The following is a 17,462-nucleotide window of genomic DNA, read 5'->3' on the forward strand; positions in this document are numbered from 1 at the left end:
TAGACAAGACACCATTGTGAAAATCTCAGAACATGGATGTGAGGCTGAAGCACCCCCCTGGACCAAACAGATGGAGAAGAACCACATTAGAATGATAGAATAAGAAAAATGGCAGCACTCTGAACACATTACCCCTTTCTCAGGCCAGGACAGCACTGCACCAAAAGATCCCCTGTGCCTATGGTTTCTCCAGTGGAAAAAAGAGAAACCAAGGTTAATATCATGCTTCTCCAGCATTGTGGGATGCTTCCCAGGAGGCCTGATAAGGTCTCACCTCATGGGGATTGCAGAGGGAATCTGAGGGACTTGACCACTGAAGATTAGTTTGAGATAGCAAAGGGGTACAGGGCTTATAGCAACATATGCTTGAATCTTGGCAGACCATGTTCTTTCTCTAAGTGGTGCCCAAGTAGAGATCCTAGCCAGCAGCTCTGCCCATCTGCAGAGCCAAATTAGTGGCCTTATCTGGTCAGGGACCTTGGTTCACAATTCTGCATGATTTGGGTCCTCAGCAAATGAGCCATACCATTCTTGGAGGGTGCATGAACTATTCTACACTCCCACTTATAGAGATATCCAAGCAGGGATCCTAGCCAGTTGCTCTGTCCTCCTCCAGAGCCCAGCCAGTGCCCTTGTCTGCCCAGGGAACTGTATGGGCAGTTCTGCTTGATTTAGGTGCCCAGTCATCAAGCCATAATGACTGTTAAGCTTGGTCTGCAGCCTTGCCTAAGAAGGGAAGAAAATTCACAGCCTGCCCAACTGCTGAGTATAGCATCCAGACACATCTGACTACAAAGCCTGAGAAGCAAATCCAGGCAACCATAGGGCCCATCCTATAGCCATGCCTTGGCAGGGAACCTAGCCTTCAGTCCTATCCAACTGTTCCCAGTCAGTGGCAGCCACCAACCTTGAGTTTAGGCAGTGAGCTGCTCAAATAGAGAACTTAATAACAAGCCCCACTTGTGCAAGAATGCTACAAGCTGACCTGTCCAGAACCCCAAGCTGAGCTGACTTGTGAAGGACTATCTCTGCCAAAGTGAACCTGTAAATTCTAAAAGAAGAGACCACTTACTGCAATGCATAGATAAGAACACAAGGAATCAAGGATCACTAAGAATCAGTTAAACATGACACAACCAAAGGAAACTAATAAAGCTCTAAAAACTGATCCTAAGAAAATGGAGATCTATGACCTGTCTGACAAAGAATTCAGAATAATCCTCTTAAAGATGTTTAGTAAACTATAATAACACACTGGCAACTAAACAAAATTGGGAAAATAATGTATACACAAAATGAAAAGTTCAACAAAGGAATAGGAACTAGCAAAAAAAAAAGAGAAATCATAGAGCTAAAGAATACGATGACTGAACTGAGGAATTAGCTAGAGAGCCTCAACATCAGACTCAACAAAGCAGAAGAAAAAAAAATCAATGAAGTGGAAGATGTCATTTGAAATTATCCATTCAGAGGAGAAAAAAGAATAAAGAATGAAAAAGAGTAAAGGAAGCCTATGGGACTTATGTGATACTATTAAAAAAAAACAATCATGCATCTTGGGAATCCCAGAAGGGAAAGAGAAACAGAAACAGAGAGAAAGTATATTTAAAGCAATAATGGCTAAAAAATCCCCAAACATGGAGAGAGAAATAGACATCCAAATTCATGAGGACCACAAGATCCCAATAGTTTGACCTCAATAGTTGGAACCGAAAAGTGCTACACTGAAACATATTATAATTAAATTGTCGAAAGACAAAGAGAAAATTTTAATAGCAGCAAGAAAAAAAAGTGGCTTTCATGTACAAGAGAATACACATAATATGCTCAGCAGATTTTTCAACAGAAACTGCAGTCCAGGAGAAAGTGCTATGTTATATTCAAAATATTGAAACAAAAAAACTCAACCAAGAATACCATACCCAGAAAAGCTGTCCTTCAGAAATGAGGGATAGATAAAGACTTTTCCAAACAAACGAAAACTAAAGGAGTCCATCCTCGTTAGACCTGCCTTACAAGAAGTGCTAAAGGATGTTCTTGAAGTGGAAATAAAAGGATGCTATTTAACATCATAAAAACATATGAATATATGTGAAACTCACTGGTAATGGTAAAAATAAGGTCAAAGACAGATTCTTTAGTATTGTAATGGTGGTGCATAATTCACTTACAACTGTAGTTTAAAAGTTATAAAAATAACAATTACTACAATAATTTATTGGATATATATATAATGTAAAAATATGTAAATTGTAACATCAATATCTAAAATGTGAGAGCAGGAGAAGTAAAAGTAAAAGTTTACATGTGCAATTGAAGTTAAGTTGTTGTCATCTTAAAATAGAATATTATAAATATGATATTTTGTGTAAGCCTCATGCTAACCACAAAGGAAAAACTTGTAGTAGGTACATAAAAGATTATGATAAAAGAGTCAAAGCATACTACTACAAAAAGTCATCAAATCACAAAAGAAGACAGCAAGGTAAGAAGCAAGGAAGAAAGGATCTACAAAACAATCAGAAAATACTAAGAAAATGGCAATAGTAAGTCCTTACCTATCATTAATTACTTTAAATGTAAATGGATTAAATTCTCCAATCAAAAAACATAGAATGGCTGAATGGAGTTAAAAAAAAAAAACAAACCAAGACCCAATGATAAGGTACTTACAGGAGACTCACTGTAGCTTTAAAGACACATATAGACTGAGAATAAAATGATGGAAAAGGATATTTCGAGCAAATGGGAACCAAAAGAAAACAGGTGTAGCTATACTAAGATCAGACAAAATAGATTTTAAGATAAAAATGGTCAAAAGTGACAAAGCAGTACATTATATAATGATAAAGAGGTCAATCTATCAAGAAAATATAACAATTGTAGATATTTATGTACTCAGCATTAGAGCATCTCTCTATATAAAGCAAATACTAACAGAACTATAAGAAAAATTAAATAGCAACACAATAATAGTTGGAGACTTTAATATCCCACTCTCTACAATGGATAGATCATCCAGCCAGAGAATCAATAAGGAAACAGCAGATTGGAACAACACTATAGACCAAATCGACCTAACAGACATATACAGAACATTCCATCCAACAGCAGCAGAATACACATTCTTCTCAAGTGCACACAGAACATTTTCTAAGACAGATCACGTTATGCCAGAAAACAAATCTTAGCAAATGTAAGAAGAATGAAATCATACCATGTGTCTTTTCCAAACAGAATGGTGTGAAACTAGAAATCAATGATCAAAGGGAATCTGGAAAATTCACAAACAGATGGAAATTAAACAACATACCCCTGAACAACCAATGTATCACAGAAGAAATTAAAATATAAATAAAAAATTATCTTGAGACAAACAAAAATGAAAATAAAACATACCAAAACTTATTGAGTGGAGCAAAAGTAGTTCTAAGAGGGAAGTTTATATTGATAAATGCATACATCAAGAAAAAAGAGTCTGGGTCAAAATGACAACATAAGAGACCTCAGATTCTCTGTCCTCCCACAAAGATCAATGATTAAACAGCTATCTACAACCCAAAACAGCTCTGGGAGACTTCTAGAATCCATTTAGTAAGTTTCAGCAACATTGGGAAACAAAAAAACTGAGAATAATTGCATAAGAAGAGGAGGAAGACAGCTTCGTTTTGCCTGCATCATCCCATCCCACAAGCTAGGACTGTTCAGTGCCAAGAAGGAAGTTCCCAGCTAATAAGAGTTTGTCTCACCAGGAAAGGAAGAGTAGGGTGAGCAACAGGCTTCTTTATCCTCTCCTGGCACTGCCTGAAGGTCTAGCTTTGGTTTCACCCCACCCAGTCTGGCAAAGAGAGCTGGCTAGGAACCAAGATGAAAAGCAGAGACTACTATTATCAAACATACAGCAGGATTGATTGTGGTTCATAGAGACCTGCCCTGCAGACAAACTCAGCAGCTTCTGCCACAGATGAAGTCACTGGCCAGCTGAGAAGATCTTGCGAGCCACCCCACTGGTATTTACATTTGCTAATACTAGTGACACTTCAGCCCTTTCCTACTCCCTTACCACCCCATGCTCCAGTCATCCAAGCTTTCTGTGGGGGCGCGAGTGTAAGAGACTATCTTCCTGAGTCCTTACCCACCCACTCCCAAGCTCAAGAACTATGCTGGCAAGCCAAGGTCTCTGCAGCTGTGCAAATACAAATGTAAGATGTCAGCCACCTGGATCCCTACCCATCCCCACCAGAGCCCAGGAGTTATGCTCCCAGCCAGCCCAAGCATCTTAAGCTGTGAGAGTGCAAGACACCAACCTAGGTGCCCTCAGCTGACCTCCACCAGTGTGCCCACATTCAGGGCTGACCCCTACAGCTGTGTGCCTGCATACCACCAGCTTGATGCCCATCATTGGCCTCCACAGCAGCATGCACACATGGAGGGGAAACTGTGCAGCCATGGGTGAACACAGTGGTAGCCAGGGGCCCTGCAACTGATTATGGGTAAGGATCAGACTCTACCTTCTGTTATTGGCCAACAACACCATGCCCACCTACAGATAGATGCTCCAGCTTTGCTCTGGCACATCCCAGCTTACCCCAGTCATGGCCCTCACTGCAATGTACATGCCCAAGGAGAAGAGTGTGTGGCCATAGGACAGCACACAGACATTCAGGACCCCTGCAGCTGCTTGTGGGTCTGGATCAGGCCCTGTCTTTTGTCACTAGCTGGCACTACCACACTCACCTAGAGATAGACCCTCCAGCTATGCACCTACATGCCCCCCAGCCCAACCCCTGTCACTGGCCTCCACTGTAGTAGGCATTCCTAAGAGTAGAGTGTGAAACCATGGGAGAACACATTAACACCCAGGTTCTTTGCAGATACCAGCAAGCCCATAGTTGGCGCTGGAACTTGCTTTCTGTCCTGACCCCCATTACTATGAGTGTGTCTGTAAGTGATCTCTGCCACTACATAGGCAACTACAACTGGCCTTCACAGTCACGTGTGTGCACAACACTGGCTCTGGCCACTACTGCTCCCTGCCCTGGTCCCTAGCTACTCGTCCTTGGAGCACCGCTTAAAGGCCAATAGCCCTTGCAGCCACTGTGGATGCCCTATTGTGCTCGCCAAGAACCACACAGTTCTTGATGCTGTGGACTTCAGTGGCCTCAGTCAAAGAGATATCACACCCTCCTCAGACATGGTGCCACCATGTTCCCCCACACTTGGCACCCTGCACCAGTAGACCCAGGGTCATAGCATGATCCAGTGTGCCCCTATCTACAGGTGAAAGGCTTTCTTTACCAAAATCAATCCATTAAGTCTGGAAGAGGTGACTGTTTCTTCAAATGTACAGATACCTACACAAAGCTACAGGGATAATCAAGAATCAGGGAAACATGGCTTCCCCAAAGGAATATAGTAAACTTCCAGTAACTGGCACCGAAGAAGTGGAGACCCAGGAATTGTCTGACAAAGAATTCAAAATAATTGTTCTACAGATATTCAGAGAGCTATAAGTGAACATAGATAAACAATTTAATGAATCAGAAAAACAATATAAGAACAAAATGAGAAATTCAACAAATATATATAAAACATAAAAAGAATCAAACAGAAATTCTGGAGCTGAAAAATACAATGAATGAACTAAAGAATTCAATAAAGAACTTCAACAGCAGACTTGAACAAGCAGAAGAGAGAATTAGACAGCTAGAAGACAGATAATTGTAATTATACAATTTGAAGAGCAAAAAGAAAAACATGGAAAGGAATGAAGAAAGTCTTTGGGAGTTATGGGACACTATCAAAAGAAATAATATACATATTATTTGAGTCCCAGTAGAATAAAAGAGGGAGAAAGGGGTAGAAAGTTTATTTAAAGAACTAATAGCTGAGAATGTCCCAAACATGTGAAGAGATTAGATATCCAAGTTCATGAAACTAATACGTCACCTCGAAATTTCAATCCAAAACATTATTTCCCAAGACAAATAATGATCAAAATATCTAAAACCAAAGACAAATAAAGAATTTTAAAAGCTTCAAGAGAGAATAAAAAAGTCTTGTACAAGAGAACTCCCATGAGGCTATCAGTGGGTTTTTAGCAGAGACCTTACAGGCCAGGAGAAAAAGGGATGATATATTCAGAGGGGTAAAAGAAAGAAACTGCCAACCAAGAATACTTTACCCAGCAAAGCTGCCCTTCATAATTGAAGGTGAAATAAAGACTTTCCCTAATAAACAAAAGCTGAGGGAATTTGTCACCACTAAGCCTGCCTTACAAGAAACGCTGGAAAGGGTTCTTCAAACTGAAACAGTAAGAAGTTATTTAGTAACTTAAAAACATATGAAAATATGCAACACACTAGTAAAAGTAAGCATATAGTCAGATTCAGAATACGCTAATACTGTAATATGGTGATGTGCTAGCTACTTAACTCTAGAATAAAGGTTAAAGGACAAAAGTATCAAAAATAGCTATAGCTTCAACACTGTTAATGGATACCTAATTAAAAAATGTAAATGGTGACATTAGAAAGGTAAGAGGATAGAGTTTTTGTATGTGTTCAAAGTTAAATTATTATCAGTATAAAATAAACTGTAATATCTATAACAAGTTTTATGTAAGCCTCATAGTAACCACAAAGAAAAAAACCTATACAAGATTCTCATAAGATAAAGAAAAGGGAATCAATGCATAGCATTAGAGAATGTCATCAATTTACAAAGGAAGGCATAAAGAAAGGAAGAAAAGAAATAAGAAACTACAAAACAGCCAGAAAACAGCCACTAATAAGATGGCAATAGTAATGCCATCCTGCCACTTGCAATGACATAGATGAACCTTGAGGGCATTATGCTAAGTGAAATAAATCAGACAGAGAAAGATAAATATTGTATGATATCACTTATGTGCAATCTAAAAATGCCAACCTATAGAAACAGAGAATAGAGTGGTGGTTACCTACGGTGGAAGTTGGGTGAAACAAAATGATATTGGTCAAAGGGTACCAACTTTCAATTGTAAGATGAACAAGTTCTGTGGATACAATGTATAGCACAGGTATTATAGTTAATAATAAAGTTGCTAAGCAATAGATCCTAAATATTCTCACCACAAAATATCACTTGTATCTCACTAAAGTTGGGGAAAAAATCAGTTTTAGAATATATTCATAATCTCACAAAGAATTCTAGTACCCAGTGGCAGCGTCTTAGATTGCTTGGGCTACCATAACCAAAAAGCATATACTGGGTGGCTTAAACAACAGATATTTATTTTCTCACATATCTAGAGACTGAATTTGCATAGCAATGTACCTGTAGGTTTGTGTCTTTTGTGGACTGTCCCCTTGGGTTGCAGATGGCCACCTTCTCACTGTGTGCTCACATTAACTTTACTTGGTGCATATGTGTGAGATTAGAGATAGAGACAGAAGACAGAGATAGACACAGAGACAGAGGGAGGGAGGGGCGAAGAGTGAGTACTCATTGTTTCTTCTTATAAGTAGTCTAATCCTATCTGATCAAGGCCCCACCCTTATGACATCATTTATCCTTAATTACTTCTTTAGAGGTCCCATCTCCAAGTACAGCCACACTGGGATTGGTTCTTCAACATATGAGTTTTGTGGAGACACAAACATTCAGTCCACAACAAGCAGTTGTTCCTCACTCTGCCTAACCACCCTAGCCCCATGGAATCTCTAATTCTACCTTCTATCTCTACAGATTTTACTCTTCTGGGTATTTTATTGTTATGGATTCATAAAATATTCGTTCTTTTGTGACTGGCTTTGTTTACTTGGCATACTATTTTCAAGGTTCATATATATTATAACATGTATCATTACTTCATTCCTTTTTATGACTAACATTCCATTGTATGGATGCATGTTTATCCATTCATTATTTGGTGGACATTTGTGTTGTTTCCATAATAACCTAAAATTCCACTTTAAGAACTTAGAAAAAGAAAAGCAGACTAGACCCAAAGCAGGAGGAATAAAGGAAATAATAATGATTAGATCAGAAATAAATAAAAAGATAATAGAAAATCAATGGAGAAAATAAATGAAGTCAAAAGATGATTCTTTGCAATCAACATAATTGTCCAACATTTAGATAAATTGACCAAAAAAAGAGAGAATATTCAAATTACTAAAATAAGGCTTGAAAGAGTCAATATCACTATTGAACTTATAGAAGTAAAAAGGATTTTATGAAATTCTATAAACAACTATTTGTCAACAATTTGATAACTAAGATGATGGGGATAAATTCCTAGAGAGACACAAATTATCAAACTGATTCAGCATAGACACATTAGACTTCATAAAAATAATAAAATATTCTTCAAAGTACACTATCAAAAAAAAGACAACTTACAAAATAGAGAATATATTTGCACATCATAGTCTGATACAGGACTTGAATCAATAATACTTAAAGAATTTCTATAGCACAATGAAAAGATAAGAAATCCAATTAAAAATTGACAAAGTATCTGAATAAGTATCTCCTCGAAGGATATATACAAATAACCAATACACATAAGAAAATATATTGAAAATATATTCAACATCATTAATTAGGACATTGGAAGTCAAGAACACAAAACAAGTTTACATCCACCAGAATGGGTAACACAAAGACAAACAATAACAAGTGTTGGTAAGGATGTGGAGAAATTAGAATCATCATACATTGCTGGTGCCAATATAAAAGTTGTGCCTTATAACACAGGTTCTCAAAATGTTAAACATAGAGTTACCCTGCCATTCCATCTCGAGAGAACTGAAAATATACGTCTACACAAAAAATTCTCCATGAATGTTCATAGCAGCATGATCTATAATAGCCAAATAGTGGAAACAACCCTAATGCCCATCAACTTGTGAAAGGATTAATAAAAAGTGGACTATCCATACATTGCTATGTTATTCAGCAATAAAAAGAAATGAAGTACTTTTGTATAATACAACATGGGTGAATCTTGAAAACATTACGCTAAGTGAAAGAAGCCAGTCACAAAAGGCCACTAATTATATGACTCCACCTATATGAAATGTCCATAACAGTGAAATCAATAGAGACAGAACAATTATTAGTTGCTTAGGGTTGGGATTGGGGGAGCTTGGAGAGTGACTATTAATGAGAATGAGGTTTCTTTGACATGTGATAAAAATTTCCTAGGCATAGATTTTGGTAAAGGATTCACAACTCTGTGAAAATACTAAAAAAATGTTAAATATATATTTTAAATTGATGAATATTATAGCATAAGAATTGTAAGAATTGTATACCAGTAAAACTGTTTACAAAAGAGTAGAGAAAAACCTTTGAGGGGTTTTAAGCAGAGGAGTTACATAATCATACATTTTTATTTAGAATATCACTCTACAATAGTAAATAGTAATAGCAGTAATAATAAGAAATTAATTTTGAAAAAGAGGGGAAGTGTAGAGGTAGGATGAATATTTAGATTTTTACAGATATATGGATTAGTGTAGCATCAACTTTAATGAGCCTTGAGATCATTTTATCATATGAAGTTGATTTCAGGATCATCTAGTTGATCATGTGTCCTTTTAGACAGGGATGAAACAGCTTAGGCAGATACGTATTTGAATCCTGACTTTGCTTTGAACAAATAACTTCTCTTGAATTTTTTTCTTGTAAAAAATGGAGATGTTGTATATGAAGTGTACAGAACAATGCTTAGTATATTTGTAGAATGAATGATTGAATAAATATTTATATCTATCTATCTATCTATCCATCAATTATTTTATAGTGGTTACATACTTAGAATTTGAAGTTAGAATTACTTTGTTTCTAATCTAAACATGGCCAGTTTCTACCTATGGGATCCTAAGCAAGTTATTCAATACATTTATGCCTCAGTTATTGCATTTGTAAAATGAGGAGAGAAATAAAACTTATATCACAGAGTTTTCAAGGTTTAGAGGGAATAAAGAATTTAAAAAAAATCCCAAAACACTGAACACAGCTCTTGGCCCATAGTCAGAACTCAATAAACATTTGTTACTCTTTAGGCTAAGAGAAAGCTCTCTAGGTGAAGATGCTGAAAATTTGTTCTCATAAGAAAGTCAGAAAGAACTTCTGAGGCAATAAGTCTTGAGAAGTAAGAAACGAATCTTCAGGATGAAGGTCCCAGATGTTGAGGGCTACAACTTAGAAACATTTTGAAAGTTAATCATAGTGACATTAAACTCAGAATTATAGATTTTAAAGTAGAGAACTAAATGTGTTGTGATGAATAGATGTAGCAGAATGTAATTATTGAGACTCTGGCAGTAGCCTTACCTATTTATTATCGTCTTTGATAATTTTGTGAAAAAATATGATTTTCCAATATTTAATGATGAAAATGTATAAATGAACAGAATATATGTTTAACATAGACAGGAGGCTGTTAATTTCTATCTATCCATGGTGAAGAAATATCCTTTTTTTTGTGTGTGGGTGTGGAAGATTAGACCTGAGCTAACATCAGTCTCCAATCCTCCTCTTTTTGCTGAGGAAGACTGGCCCTGGGCTAACATGCGTGCCCATCTTCCTCCACTGTATATGGGATGCTGCCACAGTACAGTTTGACAAGCGGTGCATTGGTGCATGCCCAGTATCCAAATTCCAGGCCGCCACAGTGGAGCACACGCACTTAACTGCTACGCAACCGGGCTGGCCCAGAAATATCCAATTTTTGATGTAAGAAACTAGCCTGATATCTTCTACATTAGAGATACATATAATATATGTTTGTTGACTGAGAATAAAAAGAATAACATATTATAAACCACCCTACCATCAAACAATATGAAGGATGAGAAGACTTTGGTGAAGAAGCTACCTTAGAACCCTATTTCTGGAAAATATATATATATATATAGATATATATATAATGTATATTATAATATATATGTATTATATATGTAATATATAATGTATATATATAATTTGTCGACACAGAACGGAACTTCTGACTTGCTGCAATTAGAGTAGGATGGTTTTAGCATTGTTTTCACAAAAGTTGAGAAGATACAGCTGGAACTATGCTTAAAATCAATATTTCTAATAATTTAGTGTATTGAAAAATAAGATTAAAGTTAAATGCAGTTATCCAAGTTTATTTTCCTCCCCCATTTTGTATGAAACAATAGAACAAGAATCATAGTTGTAGCTACATATTGAAGACTATTTAATAAGGTCTTATTTGAATATTCTGGCATTTGGGATATATATACTTCAGGCTTGGGTTATATTCTAAGCAAAAAAGAACTTTAAAAAAACACAGGAAATCTCGAGTCAAGATGGCGGCGCAAGCAGACTCGGAACTCACCTCCTCCCGTGAGCCAGCCAATTTACAACTACTCGTGGAAAAATTACGCCTGAGACAGAACTGAAAACTGGATAAGAGGAACTCCGGCAACAACGGACAATCCTAACTGAGCTGGAAGAGGCAGAGACTCCCTTCTGGAGAGGAAAAACGCCGCCTTCACAAGCTGCCAGCATCACAGCCAGCCACCAGAAGCAGCTCACAGGTACGCAGCCCTCCCTGGGGGCTCGGGGCCCTGAGCCAGGGAGCACCCCCGCTGTGGGCATTTTGTGGACACAGCACAATCGAGACCAGCAGCATAATATCTGACTTTGCCTGCTACTAAAACATTGAGGAGTAACCCCAGAAAACCTATCTCACAAAGAAACTAAAACCGGCTCTTAAAGGGCCCATGTGCAAACTCACCCATATCAGAAAGCATCCTAAAATCACCAGAAAGAAAGGTGTACAGTGCTTTGGTGAAAAGACACTCACCCAATAGGCCCTGAGTGCATCTCGGTGAGGGGTGAGACATCTCCAGGGACTGGGACATTGGCAGCGGCCATTGTTGTGGCCTGGTGTGAGCGTGCTGACACAGATGCCATTGGAGTTCTCCCTGAGGCCTGCTAGCCCAGGGTCTGCCCCACCCGCTAGAGCACCAATTTAATCCAGCTCAGCCAGGGCAGGCAGCCCACCCTAGAGACTGGCCCCACCCAACAACAAGCCCTCAGGCAACTTGTGGGCCTGCGTAGATTGGTGACTGGATTCTCTGCAGCCTGGCAACTGAGCCGACTTGAGCAGGGCAGGGTGTGCACAAGGAGCGGGTGGAAAGTGTGGAGCAGTGGCGCAGTGTGTGGGGCACCAGCGGAGGAAAGACTGGGTCCGTTTGGGGAGGTCGGGGCGCTCACACGGGGCAGGACTGTGTTGAGTGTGTGTGTGGACCTGTGGGCAGCAGGGCTTGTCAGCTGCAGAAGACTTGTGCTTCTCAAAGACCCACATAGGGGGTTTGCCCCACTTTCCAAAGCCTGAAACACTTGGGTGCTCCTGAGCCTGAGGCCAGCCCTACCCAGCTGCAATCCTCAGAGAGCTGACAAGGGACCTAATAGGCTAGAGGCTTACAACAATTGTAAGGCCCTGAGCCTAACAACCTGCCATGCTGGGGGTCTACTCACTTAAAAGAAATACTGCAACACAAATGTGGTATTAGAACTTACAGCCAACTGTGCTGGGGCTCCCCACACCTGATAAAGAGACTGAAGGGGCCACAACAACTACAAGCAGCGGAGCATTACAACAGTTGGCCAGGAGCATAACTCAACCTCACTGGGTGCCTACAGGGAGAGCAAACAGGCCAAAGCAGAAGGATACACGTAGCCCACATAGGGGTCACCCCTGGAACATTGAGAACTGAGGGAAGCACACTGGAAGCCTCCTAAGGCATCACTTACATAAGGTCATCTATCCAAGAGGAGGAGACGTAGCTGACCTACCTGATACGTAGACACAAGCACAGGGAAAGAGGCAAAATGAGGAGGCAAAAGAATACATTCCAAGTAAGGGAACAGGACAAAACCGCAGAAAAGGAACTAAGTGAAACAGAAATGAGCAACCTACCTGACAGAGAGTTCAAACTAAGAGTGTTAAGGATGCTCACTGATCTGGGGAGAAGAATAGATGAACTCAGTGAGAATGTCAACAAAGAAATGGAAGATATAAAAAAGAACCAATCAGAAATGAAGAATACAATACTGGAAATGAAAAATTCATTAGAGGGACTCAAAAGCAAAGTAGAGGATACAGAAGAACGGATCTGTGAGCTGGATGAAAGACTAGAAGAAATTACCCAAGGTGAACAGGTAAAAGAGAAAAGAATTAAAAAGAGTGAGGACAGTCTAAGGGACCTCTGGGACAACATCAAGCGCACTAACATCTGTGTTATAGGTGTCCCGGAAGGAGAAGAACGAGACAAGGGGCCAGAGAATCTATGTCAAGAAATAATAGATGAAAACTTCCCTAACCTAAGGAAGGAAACAGACATCCAGGTACAGGAAGCACAGAGAGCCGCAAACAAGATAAACCCAAAGAGGCCCACACCAAGACACATCATAATCAAAATGTCCAGAATTGAAGATAAAGAGAGAATCCTAAAAGCCGCAAGAGAAATTCAAGTAACATAGAAAGGAAACCCCATAAGGCTATCAGAAATAAATGAAATAGAGACCAAAAAAACAATAGAAAAAAATTAATAAAACTAAGAGCTGGTTCTTTGAAAAGATCAACAAAATTGACAAACCTTTAGCTAGACTCACCAAGAAAAAAAGAGAGAAGGCACAAATAAGTAAAATCAGAAATGAAAGAGGAGAGATTACAACAGACACCTCAGAAATACAAAAGATTATATGAGAATACTATGAAAAGCTATATGCCAACAAATTCGACAATCTGGAAGAAATGGATAAATTCTTAGTATAATACAACCTTCCAAAACTGGAACAAGAAGAAGCAGAGAATTTGAATAGACCAATCACCAGTAAGGAGATCGAAATGGTAATCACAAACCTCCCCAAAAATAAAAGTCCAGGACCAGATGGCTTCCCTGGTGAATTCTACCAAACATTCAAAGAAGACTTAATACCTATCCTTCTCAAACTCTTACAAAAAATTGAAGAGGGGGGGAAAGCTCCCTAACTCATTCTACAAAGCTGACATTACCCTGATACCAAAACCAGACAAGGACAACACAAAAAAAGAAAATTACAGGCCAATATCGCTGATGAATATTGATGCAAAAATCCTCAACAAAATACTAGGAAATCGCATACAACAATACGTTAAAAAGATTATACACCATGATCAAGTGGGATTTATTCCAGGTATGCAGGGATTGTTTAACATTTGCAAATCAATCAACATAATACACCACATTAATAAAACGAAGAATAAAAATCACATGATCATCTCAATAGATGCAGAGAAAGCATTTGACAAGATACAGCATCCATTTATGATAAAAACTCTGAATAAAATGGGTATAGAAGGAAAGTATCTCAACATAATAAAGACCATATATGACAAACACACAGCTAATATCATCCTCAATGGTGAAAAACTGAAAGCTATCCCTCTAAGAACAGGAACCATACAAGGATGCCCACTGTCACCACTCCTATTTAACATAGTACTGGAAGTCCTAGCCAGAGCAATCAGGCAAGAAAAAGAAATAAAAGGGATCCAAATTGGAAAGGAAGAAGTGAAACTGTCACTATTTGCAGATGACATGATTTTATATATGGAAAACCCTAAAGAATCCACCAGAAAACTGTTAGAAGTAATAATCAAATATAGTAAAGTTGTAGGATACAAAATCAACATACAAAAATCATTGGCATTTCTGTACACTAACAACGAAGTAGCAGAAAGAGAAATTAAGATTACCATCCCATTTACAATTGCAACAAAAAGAATAAAATACCTAGGAATAAACTTAACCAAAGAGGTGAAAGATCTATACACCGAAAAATATAAAACATTTCTGAAATAAATTGAAGAAGACAGAAAGAAATGGAAAGATATTCCGTGTTCTTGGATTGGAAGAATTAACATAGTTAAGATGTCCATACTTCATAAAGCCATCTATAGATTCAATGCAATCCCTATCAAAGTTCCAACAACATTTTTCACAGAAATAGAACAAAGAATCCTAAAGTTTATATGGAACAATAAAAGACCCCGAATAGCTAAAGGAATCCTGAGAAAAAAGAACAAAGCTGGAGGTATCACACTCCCTGATCTCAAAATATACTACAAAGCTATAGTAACCAAAACAGCATGGTACTGGCACGAAACCAGACTCACAGATCAATGGAATAGAATCAAAAGCTCAGAAATAAACCCACACATCTATGGACAACCAATCTTTGACTAAGGAGCCAAGAACATCCAATGGGGAAAAGAAAGTCTCTTCAACAAATGGTGTTGGGAAAACTGGATAGCCACATGCAAAAAAATGAAAGTAGACCCTTACCTTACACCATACACAAAAATTAACTCCAAATGGATTAAAGACTTGAATGTAAGACCTGAAACTGTGAAACTTCTAGAAGAAAACATAGGCAGTACACTCTTCGACATCGGTCTTAGCAACATATTTTCAAACACCACATCTGACCGAGCAAGAGAAACAAGATAAAAAATAAACAAATGGGACTACATCAAACTAAAAAGCTTCTGCAGAGCAAAGGAAACCATCAACAAAACGAAAAGACAACCTAACAATTGGGAGAAGATATTTGCAAACCATACTTCTGATAAGGGCTTAATCTCCAAAACATATAAAGAACTCATGCATCTCACCAACCAAAAAACTACCAACCCAATTAAAAAATAGGCAAAACACCTGAACAGACATTTCTCCAAAGAAGATATACAGATGGCCAACATACACATGAACAGATGTTCAAAATCACTAACTATCAGGGAAATGCAAATCAAAACTACAATGAGATATCACCTCACGCCTGTCAGAATGGCTATAATTAACAAGACAGGAAACAACATGTGTTGGAGAGGTTGTGGAGAGAAGGGAACTCTCATACACTGCTGGTGGGAGGCAAACTGGTGCAACCCCTATCGAAAACAGTATGGAGATTCCTCAAAAAATCAAGGATAGAACTACCATATGATCCAGCTATTCCACTGTTAGGTATTTATCCAAAGAACGTGAAAACACCAATTTGTAAAGGTACATGCACCCCTGTGTTCATTGCAGCATTATTCACAATAGCCAAGACTCGGAAGCAACCTAAGTGCCCATCAAGGGACAAATGGATAAAGAAGATGTGGTATATATACACAATGGAATACTACTCAGCCATAAGAAACGATGAAATCCAGCCATTTGTGACAACATGGATGGACATTGAGGGTACAATGCAAAGTCAAATAAATCAGAGGGAGAAGGTCAAATACCGTAAGATTTCCTTCATTAAGTAGTAAATAATAACAACAATAAACAAACACATAGGGACAGAGATTGGATTGGTGGTTACCAGAGGGGAAGGGGGGAGGGAGGAGGGTGAAAAGGATAATTTGGTACATGTGTGTGGTGATGGGTTGTAATTAGTATTTTGGTGGTGAACATGATGTAATCTATGCAGAAATAGAAGTATAATGATGTACACCTGAAATTTTTACAATGTTATGAACCAATGTTACTGCAATTAACAGCAACAAAAAAAAAGTATTTGCACACCAAAAAAATAAAAAACACAGGAAAAACTACACATTCAGAGACACACTTATTATTAATAAGATTGGCTCTATTCATCCATATTTAATACAAAATATAAAAATCTAAATCATTGCTCAAACTGACAACAGTTATTAAGCTGGTTTGTGTGTTGAAAGAAGCAATTTAAAGATGTGTGGAGTAATTGGCAAGCTGCACAGCTTTTTCGTATTAAACTTTTGCTATGTAATGATGAAATTTCTTTTGTTATAAACTGTCCTTCAATTTTTTTTATTAAATAACATTTGGGTTCAAAAGCAGGTATTTTCATGTGTGAAAATGAGTTTGGTGGCCTCAGCCCAGATCCTAGCAGATATTTGCTCACGCAAAAATTTTTTTCTTTGTTTGTACATGTGGTGTAATTATTGGAGAATACTCTGTACTCATCATATCATGCATTTTGAGTAGTCTAGACTTTTGCTCCTCAGGGAAAGCAAAGCAGCAACTCTTTTTCCTTGCCATGCATGGCAGAATTTTTGTAGAGTGCTGCAGTTGCCAGTTCCTATGCAATCATAAACCGCAATTTAATAACTCTTGTCAAATCAATGATATTGTCTCACCTAATTGCTTTTGGTAAATCAAAGGCAGAGAAAACCCTTGAGAAATATCTTCCCACCTAGCTTCAAGACTGCTAAGGTGGCTTTTTCATTAACAGTTTTGAATATATTTTTAATGCATTTTACACACTCATAGAAAATATATTACATAAACAACACTAATAATAATGTTTTCACAAATCTATTGGTGGTTAAAATAGAAGTTTTAAAGATAGCATAAATAAAATAGAAGAGTAATAACTTCTCTCTTTTTAGTCTTGGTGGAGAGATTTTCATCACCAGC

This window comes from Ceratotherium simum, chromosome X, assembly GCF_057802395.1.
Source record: "Ceratotherium simum simum isolate JZ-2026a chromosome X, ASM5780239v1, whole genome shotgun sequence".
Classification (NCBI taxonomy): domain Eukaryota; kingdom Metazoa; phylum Chordata; class Mammalia; order Perissodactyla; family Rhinocerotidae; genus Ceratotherium; species Ceratotherium simum.